A 15557-nucleotide genomic window follows, 5' to 3' on the forward strand; every position below is an offset into this window, starting at 1 on the left:
AAAAGCAAAAACAAAAATGAGGGTTGGAGGTCATGAGAGACTTGAGGGTTTGCAAAAGTGTTAGCCAGAGTGGCGATGAGGATGGCGATGTGGGGCGCTTCCAGGTGCCGGTGCGGTGCGGTGCGGTGCGGTGCGGTGCGGTGCACGCGTGGCACGCGTCAGCCTAGCAGGCCTTCGCTGAGCGCGTGCTGCACAGACCCGCACCTCCCCGCACGCATGCGCGTGCGAGTCCTACACTCCGGGTCTGGTCTGAATTGGGTGTTACGATGGGGACGGGGGAGGGGGGGGAGGAGAACGGGATCGCCATACCCAAGTTGGGTACGACGGGGCCTAAGGACCCCCGGTCTGCGCGCTCGCTCGGCGGGAGTCTGCATCTGGTGGGCTCAGGCCCTGTGGGTGGCAAGAAGGGAAACAGAGAAGGTCAGGTTGGTGGTGGCCAAGGATGCTGGTTTCTTTTAACCCCTTCTCAGCCAGTCCAGGACATTTGTCTCCCAGATTTCACGTGGGGAGACTGCCTAACCACCCCTTCCCCTCACCTTCTTTACCAACCCTCCCCTCTCTCCCCTAAAACCTGCCAAACCACTCATCTTCTAAGTGACTCCATCACCACCACCGGCCACCGGAATCTGCGGCCTCATTGCTCCAGCCCGCCCCACTCGACCGTCAGACTCGCTCATCGAACTCTTTGATTAACCCTTTCTGTGTTCATCCCACGGAAAACTGTGTGTCCGGCAGGGGGAGGGGAGGAGGGAGGCGAGAGGCAGTTACATACCTCTCCTCCATCTCCTCCCACCGCCCATGCCTCCCACCCGCACCCCCATCCCATTGCCCCTCACCCCCACCCCTCCACCCACACACCCGCCCCCCGCCCTGGGTGGGGAGGGGTAGAAATCCTCTAGAAATTACCTTTGCTGTTTGGCTTTGGCCCTTTAAAAGGCGGGGCGGGGGCGTGGCCTCCCGCCAGGGCCCGCCCCGCTCCGGCCCCGCCCCTCGGCTCCCCACGCCTTCATTGTAAATAGACACTTTTGTACTGGGTTTGAGCCAGGGGACGTGGGGAGTCTTTTTTTTTTTTTCTCCCCCATTATGTTGGCATCTCAGGCCACTGGAGGCATGGCCCACGCAAGGTGTGTCCCCCTTTACCTGTCCCCAGCGCTGAGAATTTCAGACATCAGTATTAGCCCTGGAGGGCTGCGTGTGGGGGGCGGCGGGGGGTGAGCGGGAGCTGGGCGCGGCGGGGCGCGGGAGCGGGGGCCGCCCTCCCGGCTCAGCCGGGCTCGGTCCTCCCTCCCTGTGTTGGGCCAGCGCGGTCAGAGGAGAGGCGAGCAGGAGTAGGGCTGTCTTTGGATGGCTCAGTCCTTCCCGAGACCCCCGAAGCTAGCCTCTGCCTCCCCCCTGGGACTGCGGCCATGCCTCCAAGGCCTTCTTCATTCACCCCCCCACACACACCCCTCCTCTAACCGATTCCTTCCATCCTCCGAGACCGGCGCCGCCGCCCACCTCCCCCTGCCACCTCCAGAAGCTCTCGGCTGGGGCCACCGCCCTCTCCTCCTCTCCCCCTCCTCCCCGCCATCGCCATGCCTGGGCCACGCCCACCCCACCCACCCACCACCCCCAGTGTCCGTTGTGTGACCTAGTGCACCATGTATTAGCTTTCATGGACCCCGCCCCCACCACACCCCCTCCCCCCCCGCACCCCTTCTCCCTCGGTGACTTCACCTTTTTTTGCCGCTATAAACGCCATCTCAGCATCTGTGTCTAATGTTGTCTTTTTTGCTTGACATCACACACTCCTTCTTAACCCATCCCCCGTCCTTCTTCCCTCCTCCCTGCAACTCCACCTTCATCCTCAAATTCTCTCCCCCCCACCCTCCTTTCCCTCAGGGCTCTGGTCATGTGGTCATGTAGGGGAGTGGGGAGGGGGGGAACATCGGAGGATGGTCCCAAATCGGAGAAGAGGGGCCGGATGGATTGTACTCTTGTGGGCCAGGTGAGCGTCCAGAGGTTCCCCTCCACCCCCAACCTGGGTCTCCACGTCCATTCGGGGGACCAGCCCTGCACACAGAGCTGCAATTCTCCGACAACTCCACTGCGCACGCCCACACAAGTCCAAGGAGAATCGGGATAGGCTGGAGGCAGGTGAGACCCGGGTTTTAGATCCCAGTGCTGCCATGTTATCCCAAGCCTTTGCTCCTCTGAGCCTCAGTCTCTTCGTCTGTGAAATGGGATTTTTTACCAAAAATTCCTACATCACTGTGGTTTGTGCTTAAGATTCCATGCATCATACATCATTCACTATTTTATTTTATTTTTTCTGGTGGCACAAGGGTTTGAATTCAGGCCCTCACAGCTTGCTCAGTTGGTGCTTTACCATCTGAGTTACACCTCCAGCCTAGCTTTTTTTGCAAGTTATTTGGGAGATGGAATCTCTTGGACTTTTCTGGCCAGGCTGGATTTGAACCTAAATCCTCCAGATCTCAGCCTTCTGAGTAGCTAGAATTATGGGTGTGAGCCACCAGCATGCCACTCATCACTCACTTTTGGTTTTTGTTCAAAATGCTGCACACCTACTATATGTTAAGGCACTGTTCTAGGTGCTGGGGGATAAAACAATGAACAAAACACACTTCAATGTCTCTCCACAAAGGGGCAGGAAACATTCAGGCTGTGAAAGGTTCTTTGAAATCATCATTTGGCACCCAACAGGATAGACATGTGCTGCTTTTTTTTTTCCCTCATCCCATTGTTTTGTCTCCCTGTATTGATCATTTTGTACAGCTCTCCAATAGTGTTATAAATACCTAGATAATCCTGGGCAGAAAAAAAAAAAAGATGCCCCACCCCTGTGTGGAATCCCTTAAGTTCTTCCTTAGTAGCAGACCCTGGCACATGAAATGAAAATTGGCAATCATGAACCAGTGGGCAGATCTGGCAAACACACAAGCTACTTATAAACCCTGAGGAGCATTTTGTGTGAATGTGTCTCCGGACTTCTTGAAAACGAGGGCTTGGAGAGCAACTCAAGAAATCCAGTATGGATCTTTGGTTGTGATTGACAGCAAGTCCTAAAGGATCCAGGAGATCAAATCCCCTGTCCCAAGGCAGGTCAGCCTCAGCCTTTTCCCAACCCCAGGCCGGCCCTGAAAGTGACATACCCGCCTCCTGAATGGACTGGAGTTTAAAGCCTCTGAGTCAATGCTTAAGATGAATCCTCCTCTTGTGGAGGTGTTCACCAGGCTGCAGGGCAGGTGAGGAAGTTTGTGATGGCGACAAGAGATGGATGGTGGCTGTGTGGAGGTGGGGCAAGGCTCTCTTTCATTCTCTCCCAGTCTCCACCTTGAGAAAACACATTATTCCAAAGCTGTACTTACCTTCTGAAATATTCCATAAGGATTCCACGGGTGGAGCACTCCATCAACACTGGAGAGAGAAAAAATGCTTAACACATGGCGGTAATTAAGAGATCCTTCCAAATGAAAAATAATAGCTCATTCTAGAGTAGAGTGGAAGAGAAGAGGGGTATGAGAGGAAAAGGAGGGTCCGTGTTTAGATAAGGGGACAGAAATAAAGCCTGGTGCTGGTGGCTGACACCTGGAATCCTAGCTCCTGAGGAGGCTGAGATGTGTGGATCAAAGCCAGCCTAGGCAGGAAAGTCTGGGAGATTCTTATCCGTAATTAAGCACACACACACACACACACAAAACCAAAACCACAAGTGCAGTTGTGGCTCAAATGGTAGAGTGTTCTCCTTGAGTACAAAAGCTCAGGGACAGGGCGCAGGACCTGAGTTCAAGCCCCAGGTCTGGCATACCAAAAAATAAGAAGAGGATGATCAACATGGCAATGACTTAGGAAATGTTCATTCATTCCACAGACATTTATTGAGCATTTACTATGTTCTGGGCCCCAGAGATCTATTGATAACCAGGGCAAGTCACCATTCTAATGCATTGCAGTCCATAAGCCTTGTATCCTCCACTTGGTGCATTTAAGGTCCTCAGGTCAACAAGGCTGTGAGCCATGGGCACCTGTAGTCCTAGCCTGTGACTATATTACCAAACTGCAGAATCAGGAAAGGTGGAGACATTTTCTGCCCAGAAGCTGGCAACTTGAAAAGAATGAGGTGTGGATTGGAGGCACTTTCGACGTTGCTATGTAGCTTTGAGAAAATCTCCTGAACTTACTGGCCAAGGAGAGATGGAGTCAGGATGAAGGTAAGTGATGGGGGAATTCCTATGAATGGCGGGTCCCTTAAAGCCTCCAGACTCTTCTGATGGGAAGCAGAGGGGAGGGCACGGAGACAGACCAGTGCAGACCTTAGGAGAACTACAGAAGGCAGATGGACGACACAAGACAGGGTATTTGTAGAAGCAGACTACCCTAGATGTGGTGCTGACATGGAGGAAGGCGGGAAGAAGGGGTCCAAGTGACATTGTGGGGGTATAGGTACTTCCAGAGCTACATCGTTCGTTAAGAGAGGCAGGAGAGAGATGGGCCTGGATGTGCACAACATAATCTCAGCAGCTGGAAAAACAGGATCACTGTCCACAAAGCTGGCCCAGGCCAAAGCAAAACCCCAATCTAAAAATACAAACTAATAAATATCTAATTAAATAAAACCAAACGTAACTAAAAGGGAAAGGACTGGGCCAAAAGCATTTCCCTAGCAAATGTGAAACCACAAATTCAAATCCTAGTACCCTCAAAAAGAAACAAAATAGAGCCCCACATTTTCTAAAATTCCTGTGAAACTTGAGTACCTGTATTTTATCAGGCAATCCTAGAAGGAGAATAAAGAAAGTACCAGAAGAACTAAGGCAGAGAATGGGACCATCCAGCCATCTGGAAGGTTAACTCTGGAATTAGGATGACTAGTTCACAGCTCCTAACTAACATCAGCTCTGGGTCTCTTAGTCTCCTGACTCTCTTGTCTCTTAAGGCACCTTCTCTTTTTTTTCCCCCTGGAATCTGCCCCAACACAGCAAAAAATAGCCCTTAACTGGAGGTGTGGCTCAGTGGTAGAGAGTCTACCTAGCAATTGCAAAGCTCTAAGTTCAGGTCTTATGCAGAAAGAATGCTCCATTGGTGGGTGACCTTAGTAACTGGCCAGTCAGGGACTCAGTCCTCTTAGCTTTGTTGGTGGTGAGTTCAATTGTGGGTATGAACCACAGTTCCCAAGTCTGAGTAGCTAGGATTATAGATTAGAAGCACCCCTGTGGAGTATGGGGAGGCAGGAGGGGAAGCAGCTGCATGTCTGTATTTCTTTCTCCCTCACTGTGTACCCATCATGGCTCAGCATCTATTTGGGACAGTATAAGCAGAAAATAACCTTTTTTTTTTTTTTTGCTGGTCCTGGGGCTTGAACTCAGGGCCTGGATGTTGCAGTGTCCCTGATCTTTCTGTGCTCAAGGCTAGCGCTCTCTCAGTTGAGTCACAGCTCCATTGACATGGCAGCTGTTTGCAGGGGCGGGGCGAGGGGGGGCGGGTGGTGGAGAGAATGCCTTTCTTTTTCCATTCATCCTGGTTTAGAAATTCAAGCTTCGCGCGAAGCGTTCTGATTGGTGAAGTCAAACTCCGACCGCACGGCCTTCTGGGAAATGTAGTTTTCTCCTCCCAGCCTCCCGAGAAGAGACCACAATGAGGGGTCCCAACTTTTTCTCCGTTTTGTTGCCTGCGCTCTTCTCTCTCCATTTCTGTGTCTACGCGCACATGTTTCTCATTTTCAGTCTGTCGTTTTTTTATTATTTAAGCCTTTTTCATTCGGGTTGATTTTAGTTTTTGTCACCTCCTTTGCCTTCGCTGCCCTTTTTCGTGGTTCTTGGCTGTTCGACCAGTGCCTGTCTTTGTAAGTCTTCTACCTCGTCCTCGTCTAAGTTGCAGCTTCACAATTGAGGGGCGTCTCTCTTCTGACCTTCACCCTATGCTCAGTTAAACCAAAGGTCCAGAGCTGTAAGGAGGAAGAGAGAAGTGGGGAGACAGCAAGCCCAGGTTCCACAGAGAGGCCAGGAAGACTATCAGGGTCTTTAGTTTCTCAGCTGCTTCCCCTGCAGGTGGGGGCAGAAAGAGCACTTGGTGTGCTGCAGCTGTGCAAGGATTGGGAAACCAGTGAGGGGCAAAGCAGGACCCATCATTGGTCAGCTATAAATGACTACTCAATCTGCTCTCTGCCACAGTGGCTTCCTCCAATGAACCCAGTGAGCCTGCAGGGGGAAGGAGCTAAAACCTTCACAGGAAGTATACAGGCATTCAAAAACATTCCTGAAAGCCGGGCGCTGGTGGCTCACGCCTGTAATCCTAGCTACTCAGGAGGCTGAGATCTGAGGATCGCGGTTCAAAGCCAGCCCGGGCAGGAGAGACTGTGAGACTCTATCTCCAATAAACCACCAGAAAACCGGAAGTGGCGCTGTAGCTCAAGTGTTAGAGCGCTCGCCTTGAGCTGAAGAGCTGAGGGACAGCGCCCAGGCCCAGAGTTCAAGCCCCACGACCGACAAAAAAAAAAAAAAAAAACATTCCTGAAGCACCTACTATGTGCCAAAAAAAAAAAAAAAAAAACATTCCTGAAGCACCTACTATGTGCCAGGCACTGTTCTAGACATGAAGGGTATATCAGAGATAGAAAACAACAACAACCAAAAAAAACCCCACAATTCCCTGTGCTAGGGAGCTTACGTTCCACTGAAGGAAATAATCAATAAAATAAACTGGGCACCAGTGGTACATGCCTATAATCCCAGCTACTTGGGGAGCAGAAATAGGAAGAGCGAGATCCAAGGCCACCTCAGCAAAAGCATGAGAGTCTCTCTGGAAAACAAACCAAAGCACAATGCCTGGCTCAAGTGGTAGAGGACATGGTTAGCAAGCACGATATCTTGAGCTCAATCCATAGTACTCTCAAAAGAAAAAAGAAAAGAGGGCTGGGAAGGTGGCTCAGTGGTAGAGTGCTTGCCTTGCATCCATGAGGCCCTGGGTTCAATTCCTCAGCACCACATAAGCAGAAAAAGCCAGAAGTGGCACTGTGGCTCAAGTGGTAGAGTGCTAGCCTTGAGCTGAAGAGCTGAGGGACAGCGCCCAGGACCCACAACTGACAAAAAAAAAAAAGAAAGAAAAAAGAAAAGATTCACATAAAAATGATAACTTGACTTGTGTTTGGTTTATGGACATGGTTAAAATTAAGTACAGGATAAAGATATATAGGATAGCCCGGCCCCAGTGGCTCACATCTGTAATTCTAGCTACTCAGGAGGTTGAGATCTGAGGATCACAGTTCAAAGCCAGTCCAGGTAGGAAAGACTGTGAAACTCTTATCTCCATTAAACTACCAGAAAACCAAAAGTGATGCTATGGCTCAAAGTGGTAGCCTTGAGCAAAAAGAGTTCAGAGACGGCACCCAGGTATAACCAACAAAAATTGAAGAAAGAAAGGAGGGGGGAGAAGAGGAAGGGAGGGAAGAAGGAAGGAAGGAAGGAAGATCAAGATAAATAAAAAGTAGGTATCTAGGTTGGGGATGTAGCTCAGTTGTAAAGCACTTACTTAACATGTGCAAAGGCCCTGGCTTCCATTCCCAATATCACAACATATTTAAGAATCTGAACCAGGCACTGGTGGCTCATACCTATAAACTAGGCTACTTAGGAGGCTGAGATTTGAGAATTGCAGTTCAAAGCCAACCTAGGCAGGAAAGTCCATGAGACCCTTATCTCCAATTAACCACTAGAAAATAGGAAGTAGTGCTGTGGCTCCAACGGGTAGAGTACAAGCCTTCAGCAAAAGTGCTCAGGGACAGGGCTATGATTGTGGCTTAGTGGTTGAGTGCTTGCCTAGCATGCATAAAGCCCTGGGTTCAATTTCTCAGTACCACATCAACAGAAAAAGCTGGAAGTGGCGCTGTGGCTCAAGTGGTAGAATGCTAGCCTTGAACAAAAAGAAGCTCAGGGATAGTGCCCAGGCCCCTAGTTCAAGCCCAAGAACAACAACAAAAATACCCTGGTTATAGTTAGAATCAGTCTTAAGGATAAGATTACTCTGGTTAAGACCAGGGCTAGGGTCTGGGAAGGTGGCTCAGTGGTAGAGCGCTTGCCTTGCATGCATGAGGCCCTGGGTTTGATTCCTCAGCACCACATAAGCCAAAAGAAAAAAGCCGGAAGTGGTACTGTGGCTCAAGTGGTAGAGCTCTAGCCTTGAGCTGAAGAGCTGAGGGACAGAGCTCAGGCCCAGAGTTCAGGCCCCACGACTGGATCAAAAAAAAAAAAAAAAGACCCGGGCTAAGCCGGGCACCAGTGGCTTACACCTGTAATCCTACCTACTCAGGAGGCTGAGATGTGAGGATAGTGGTTCAGCCTGGGCAGGAAAGTCTGTGAGACTCTTATCTCCAATAAACCACTAGAAAACCGGAAGTAGCGCTGTGGCTCAAGCAGTAGAGTGCTAGCCTTGAGCTGAAGAGCTCTGAGGGACAGCGCCCAGGCCCAGAGTTCAAGCCCTACGACTGAGCCCCCCCCCCCAAAAAAAAATACCAAGGCTAAGACTGAGTTAAGGTAAGGTAACAGCTTGGGTCAAGAGCGGGGTCTAAAATCAAGGTTTCAACTTGGGATATAAGTGGGTCATGATTAAGCTGGGCGCCCGTGGCTCATGTCTATGGTCCTAGCCAATTAAGAGGCTGATATCTGAGGATCACAGATTGAAGCCAGCCCAGGCAGGAAAGTCTGTGAGACTTTTATCTTCAGTTAGTCATAGAAAAAGCTGGAAGTGGCACTGTGGCTCAAGTGGTAGAATTCTAGCCTTGAGCAAAATGGAGTCCATAGTTTGAGCTACAGGACCAGCCTAAACAGCAACAACAACAAAAAAAGTTAGAGCTGGGAATGTGGCTTAGTGGTAGAGTACTTGCCTAGCATGCATAAAGCCCTGAGTTCAATTCCTCAGTACCACATACACAGAAAAAGCTGGAAGTGGTGCTGTGGCTCAAGTGGTAGCCTTGAGCACAAGAAGCTCAGGGATAGTGCCCAGGCCGTGAGTTCAAGCCCAGGACAGGCAAAAAAAAAAATGAGTCATAATCATCAGACTACTTAGAGTAACCTCCACTCTGGGTCACTAGCAATGGAATTAGGCCAAGAAAAGGCCATTGATTTAGTATTGGGGTTAAAGAAAAAGTGACAGATCTATGTCAGAGATGGGCCAAGAAAGAAAGTTAAAGTCAGAATTAGTTTAAACCACAAGTGAGGAGCTGGGAAGGTGGCTCAGTGTTGGATGTTTGCGCATGCATGAGGCCCTGGGTTCAATTCCTCAGCACCACACAAGCAGAAAAAGTCAGAAGTGGCACTGTGGCTCAAGTGGTAGAGCGCTAGCCTTGAGCTGAAGAGCTGAGGGACAGCGCCCAGGCCTAGAGTTCAAGCCCCAGTCTGACAAAAAATAAAAAATAAACCACAGGTGAAGTTAAGACTCAGGTTGAAGTAAAATGAACCTTAAGCATCGGCCACTTCTTCATAGGGCATGAGTTGCATGATGATGTGGTTTCATTTGGACTGATGTTGGTAGAAAATGCATAGCTGCACAAGGCTGGGGCATTTTAGTACTGGAGTCTTGTCAGCTTGTGAGTGGTGAATGGAGCTGGTGTAAGGTAATGTGAACTGCTGTAACAAGTAAGCCCGGACATCTCCATGGCAACAGCAGGTGAGTGGCTGCCACACATCAATACAGTGTGAATCCACAGCAGATACCCATACTTCGGTTGAACCATAGTTAACATGCTTCCCAAGGAAGGGGAAGGTGGAGGGCACCCCTCCCCTCTGCCCAGGGTCCTCCTGACAGCTCAGAAGTGACACATATCCCCCGGTGAATCTTTTATGTGTGAACATGGAGTTCCCCAGGAATGTAGAAAGTGCCTTTGGGATGGGAAGAGTAGAATTCACAGCCCTAGAGACAATGGACAGAGATAAAGGTTGGCATTCGGAGCTAGGGGGTTGAGAAGGGGCCACATCAACGATCCAAAATGATGGCAGAAAGACACAAAGAAAACAGGGGAAGCCGGCCGCTGGTGGCTCACACCTGTAATCCTAGCTACTCAGGAGGCTGAGATCTAAGGATCGTGGTTCAAAGCCATCCCAGGCAGGAGAGACTGTGAGACTCCTATCTCCAATAAACCACCAGAAAACCGGAAGTGGCACTGCAGCTCAAGTGGTAGAGCGCTCGCCTTGAGCTGAAGAGCTGAGGGACAGCGCCCAGGCCCAGAGTTCAAGCCCCACGACCGACCAAAAAAGAAAAGAAAAGGAAACAGGGGAACTCAGACTAGGAAGAGTGGAAAGAGATCAGATGGAGGGTAGAACTCAAGAAAGTGGCCAAACCCAGAAGCCAAGGCGAGGAGGGCAGAGACCCAGGGATAGAGGGGGCAATGGAGACTCAGAAAGGAAGATAGAGATACAGAGAGGAGCCAAAAACCAAGAGGAACAGGACTGGGAATGTGGCTTAGTGATAGAGTACTTGCTTAGCATGCATGAACTCCTGGGTTCAAATCCTTGGTACCACAGAAATCAAATTCTGAACAAAATTAAGAAAAAAAGAAAACCCAAGAGGAAGACTGCAGGCGTGAGAGGTATAGCTCAGGGAAAGAACTTGCCTAGCATAAAAGCCCTTAGCTCAGCCCCTGTGTGTGGCTCACACCTGTCACTCCTAGTCAGGAGGCTGAGATCTGAGTACAGAGATTGAAGGCTAACCTGGGCAGAAAAGTGTAAAAGTCTCTTATCTCCAATTAACCACCAAAGCAGGAAGCAGTGCCATGACCCAAGTAGTAGAGGGCTAAGCCTTGAGAGACATGGGTGAGAGCTTGACAACCTGAATTCAAACCCCACCATAATCGGCGCATACTCCAAAAAGGAGGAGGAGATAAAGGAAGAGGAAGGAAACAAAGAGGAGGACTAGGCTGGGCTCTGGTGGCTCACGCCTGTAATCCTAGCTACTCAGGAGGCTGAGATCTGAGGATCACCATTCAAAGCCAGCCCTGGCAGGAAAGCCCAGGAGACTCTTATCTCCAATGAACCACCAGAAAAGCAGAAGTGGTGCTGTGGCTCAAGTGGTAGAGCGCTCGCCTTGAGCTGAAGAGTTGAAGAATAGTGCCCAGACCCAGAGTTCAAGCCCCATGACCACCAACAACCAAAAAAAAAAAAAGGAGGAGGAGGAAGAGAAAGAGAAGGAAAAGGAGGAAAGAAGAGATGGAAGAGGAGGAGGAGATGGCAGCTCTGGACTCCATGTCTCCCAGCACCCCAAAAATAAATAAATAAAATGCAATACTAAGGGTTACTTGAAAGGGACACAGACAGGTGGAGTGGGTGGAGAGACAGAGACACAGAGACAGAGAGAAACAGCAAGGCGTGAGGAGACATACACTGAGAAGAGAAGGTAGAGACTCAGAGAGCAAAGAGAGAACCAGAAACAGGGAAACTCAGGAGACATAGGAAACCCCTCCTGACCTTTCTGGGCCACCCTGGTCCTCTCTCCTTTCTTGGGGGGGTGGTAAAGCGGCTCACCCTCTCCCTGGGTGCTTGCAAGTGATGTAGCTCATTTTTAAATTTTTAATAGATGGAATCTCATTTTTCTCCCTTTTTTTTTCTTGTCTGTATTGGGGCTTGAACTCAGGGCCTAGACGTTGTCCCTGAGCTCTTTATCCTCAAGGCCAGTGCTGTACAAGTTTGAGCCACAACACCACTTCTGGTTTTCTGGTGGTTAATTTGAGATGAGTCTCCTGGACTATGGCTTTGAACTGAGATTCTCAGGATTATAGGCATGTACCACCAGAGTCTGGCTCATTTTTCTTTATCTCTTTAATTTTATTTTTGTTTTGTATCTTAAAGACAAAGGAGGGGGGACTCTACCCAGTTTCAAATACACACACATACACACAGAACTTAACCCTTTCTTGCTAAAGAGTGTGGAAACTGCTCAGGACTGACGCAAATGTAGCTGTCAAGGGGACTACGCTGGGAATGGGGCTTAGTGGTACAGAGTGCCTGGCTAGCATGCACGAAACCATGGGTCCATTCCTCAGTCCCACATGCACAGAAAAAGTGCCAGAAGTGGTGCTGTGGCTCAAGTGGTAGAGTGCTTGTCTTGAGCTGAAGAGCTCAGGGACAGCGCCCAGGCCATGAGTTCAAGCCCCAGGACTGGAACATACACACACCCGCACAAAGGAGACTATGCCTCGAAAAACCCCACATAACCCCAAAAAGTATTTTACTCTGCCTGGAAATGTTACAATAAGACAGAGGGCATTGCCAGGTGCCCGATAATTGAACTACTTCAGAGGCTCAGGCAGGAAGATTCCCAAGTTCAAGGCCAGCTTGGGCACAGATATCCAATCACTGTCTTCAAACCAAAATACAAACGAAACAACTAGAGTGCAGCTTAAGTGACAGGAGCACTTGCTTTTCCTACCATGAGCTAGTCCTGGTGTTCAATCTCCAGAAGAAAAAATATGAAAACGAAAACATAAATCCCTCACTAATAAAAGGGTAGGGGGGTGTCTCAGGTAAGCAGAGATCTCTGGGTCACGTGGCCTATAAGTCTTTGGGGCAGCTTGCACCTGTTGAACCTCCTCGGTAAAGTCTACAGGACCCACACTCCTCCACAATTGAGTTCAGGACGTAGGGCAAGAGAGAGTGGAAGATGAGGACAGGGTTGATTTGCCCAGCCCTAGACCTGAAATTAACAGAAAGGTGTAGCCTAGCATCTTCATGCCTGTGATTGGAGGACTTGTAAGGGCGTGGCCTAGCATCCTCATGCCTGTGATTGGAGGCCTTGTGGGGGCGCGGCCTAACATCTTCACGCCTGTGATTGGAGAACTCGTGGGGGCGTGGCCTAGCATCCTCATGCCTGTGTTTGGAGGCCTTGTAGGGGCGTGGCCTCGGTGCCCTGGTCTGCTGGAAAGGGTGACTAGATTATTACCTAGGTCTGGAACCTGATTGGGGGCGTAGCTGATTGGGGGCTATGGAGGATGTAAAAAAAAAAAAGTGGTAATTTTGTAACAGAACAGAAGATGACCAATATGATTGATGACCTTCAGCAGTGAATTAAGTAGGTCACAAATCACACACATACAAGATGAACTTCATACCTGGCACTTGTCCTCCCAATACCCTGCAATCTAGGAACTGTGGTTGCCTCTGTGTTACAGGCAAGGGAAGGAAGCACAGAGTAGCTATGGACTCTCCCCAAGTCCACGCAGCATGGGGGCCACAAGCTAGGGATTGAAGCCACACAAACGCTTAATTCCAAGTCTTTGTTTTCATTTCATCAAAACTCACATACTCCCATGGCCTCCTTTGGGAGCAGTTACAGGGAAGGAAGTAACGTGTTTAAACACAGCAAGACTTGCAGCCTGGCGGGACCACCCTCTCCCCACACCTGCGAGACTCCAACCCCAGCCCTGCCCAAAAGCCTATAATGTCAGGTGATAATCTGCCTGGACCCCCTTTTCTGGATGCCAAAGAAAGGACCAGAGATTCATTGAAAATTAAAGACTGTGGTAGCTTGGCTTGAGTCCTGGCCTAAATTTAGGTACAGACACTTCAAAATTGGCACCTTGATTGTGTCACTGGCTCCCTGTGTGGCCCTAGAAAAATCAAATGCCCACTTATATATTTGGATTATTTGTGGGTTGGGAAGACAGTTTTTCTGTATGTGTGTGTGCATGCACATGCGCGTGCGAGTGCACGCCTTTCCTGGGATTTGAACTTAGGGCCTGGGTGCTGTCCCTGAGCTTCTTTTACTAAAGGATAGCACTTCCAACTTGAGCCACACCTCACTTCTGGCAATTTTGCTGGTTAATTGGCAGTAAGAGTCTCACAGATCTTCTTGCTTGGGCTGGCTTCAAACTGTGATCCTCAGATCTCAGCCTCCAGAGTAGCTAGAATGATAGAAGTGAGCCACCAGCACCTGGCTTAGTTGCTAGTGTTTGTTTTTTGCCAGTTCTGGGGCTTGAACTCAGGGCCTGGGCACTGGCCCTGAGCTGCTTTTGCTCAAGGCTAGCATTTTACCACTTGAGCCACAGCGCCACTTCCAGCTTTTTCTGTGTATATGGTTCTGAGCAATCGAACCCAGGGCCTCATGCATGCTAGGCAAACACTCTACCACTGAGCCACCTTCCCAAACCTAAGTGTTGGGTTTTGTTTTAAGCACTAAGCCTAGTACCAACCTGATCCTCTGTAGGTGCGAATTATTGTTCCATGGTTGACTCCCATTTACCAAGGGGTATAGACCAAACCTGACCGTCAGAAATTTGTGCAGAAAGGGAAGGACCTGCAATGACACATTCTCCATTAAGGGTAAAAGAATGTTCATCACATTGCTCCTGGCTTAGAACACCCCCCCCATCCCAGCCTCCCTCCCACAGCATGGGAACTTTGCCCATCATGACTCTTGGAAAATAAAATCCCAGATTATGAACCGGCCATATCTCAAGTTCACCCTAATTACAAGGGCATTTCCTAGTATGCCACTAAAAAACAGCCACTGGCCAGTTCATCCCATCCTTCCACAAATACCCCAATACTTCTCTGAGACAGGATCTGGCTATGGAAGCTAGATTGCCCTTAAACTCCAGATGCCTCCTGCTTTGGCCTCTTGAGTGCTGAGATTACAGCATGTACCACAGCCCTCGCTTCTTTCTAGCACTTAACGCTGTTAGTTTACTTCTGCTTGTATATACAAGTTCCCTGGTGGCTCACGCTTGTCATCCTAACTACTGGGAGGCTGAGATCTGAGGATTGAAGGTTTGAGGCCAACCCTAGCCAGGCAGGTAAACTGGTGAAACTTTCATCTCCCATTAGCCAGCAAAAGCCAGAAGTGGAGCGGTGGCTCCAGTGGTAGCTCCTGAATCAGGCTCTTACTTTTGGTGTTCAAACCCCAGGACTGATTTAACATACACAAAAGAAAGCAGTTCCTGTCTTAAGGAACTATGCAGTTTGAACCTCTCCAGAGATATTTTCTTTGTTTCTCTTCCAGCCCCTTCCTTACTAAAATGTTTTTGAGCAGAAGAGCCAGGAGTTTTCAGTTTCCTTCCTTTTAACTGGAGGCATTTCTGGAATTGTTACAATGTATCCTCAACTGGATCTTGGAGTCTCATAATGTTCTTGCCAGGATGTACACACAAAGGGCCCCAGACACCTGTGCAAACGGCTGGGCTCCTTAAGGAAGCAATGATCCCAACCACCTCCAGTAAGGACAGAAACTTCTGGCACCATTGCCCCTCCCCCCATGGGATACCCACTTCCCCCTCATACCCTGCACAAGAAAAAGAGGCCCAGTACACTAGGTTTGCTCAAAATCCAAGTCAAGGATCATCCATCCATTGCCAGGCACCAGTGGCTCACACCTGTCATCCTAGGTAGTCAGGAGGCTGAGATCTGAGAATCATGATTTGAGGCCAGCCTGGGCAGACAAATCTGAGTGATTCTTTTCTCCAATTAATCAGAAAAAAAAAGCCTCGGGGCTGGGAAGGTGGCTCAGTGGTAGAGCACTTGCCTTGCATGCATGAGGCCCTGGGTTTGATTCCTCAGCACCACATAAGCAAAAAGAAA

At 49.5% G+C, this 15557-nt stretch overlaps 1 long non-coding RNA gene across 1 annotated transcript in view; it reads right to left on the bottom strand.

Moving 5' to 3' along the window:
• Positions 1-370: 370 nt before the first annotated feature.
• LOC105998068 overlaps positions 371-15557 on the bottom strand; it is a 19681-nt gene continuing 4494 nt past the window's right edge. Inside the window, exons 2-3 of the long non-coding RNA XR_001175669.1 lie at positions 3369-3417; positions 371-390 (exon numbers count right to left, since the gene is read on the bottom strand). This is a non-coding gene — a long non-coding RNA (uncharacterized LOC105998068). The remainder of the gene's footprint in view (positions 391-3368; positions 3418-15557) is intronic.

This window comes from Dipodomys ordii, unplaced genomic scaffold (genome assembly GCF_000151885.1).
Source record: "Dipodomys ordii isolate 6190 unplaced genomic scaffold, Dord_2.0 Scaffold156, whole genome shotgun sequence".
Classification (NCBI taxonomy): Eukaryota; Metazoa; Chordata; class Mammalia; order Rodentia; family Heteromyidae; genus Dipodomys; species Dipodomys ordii.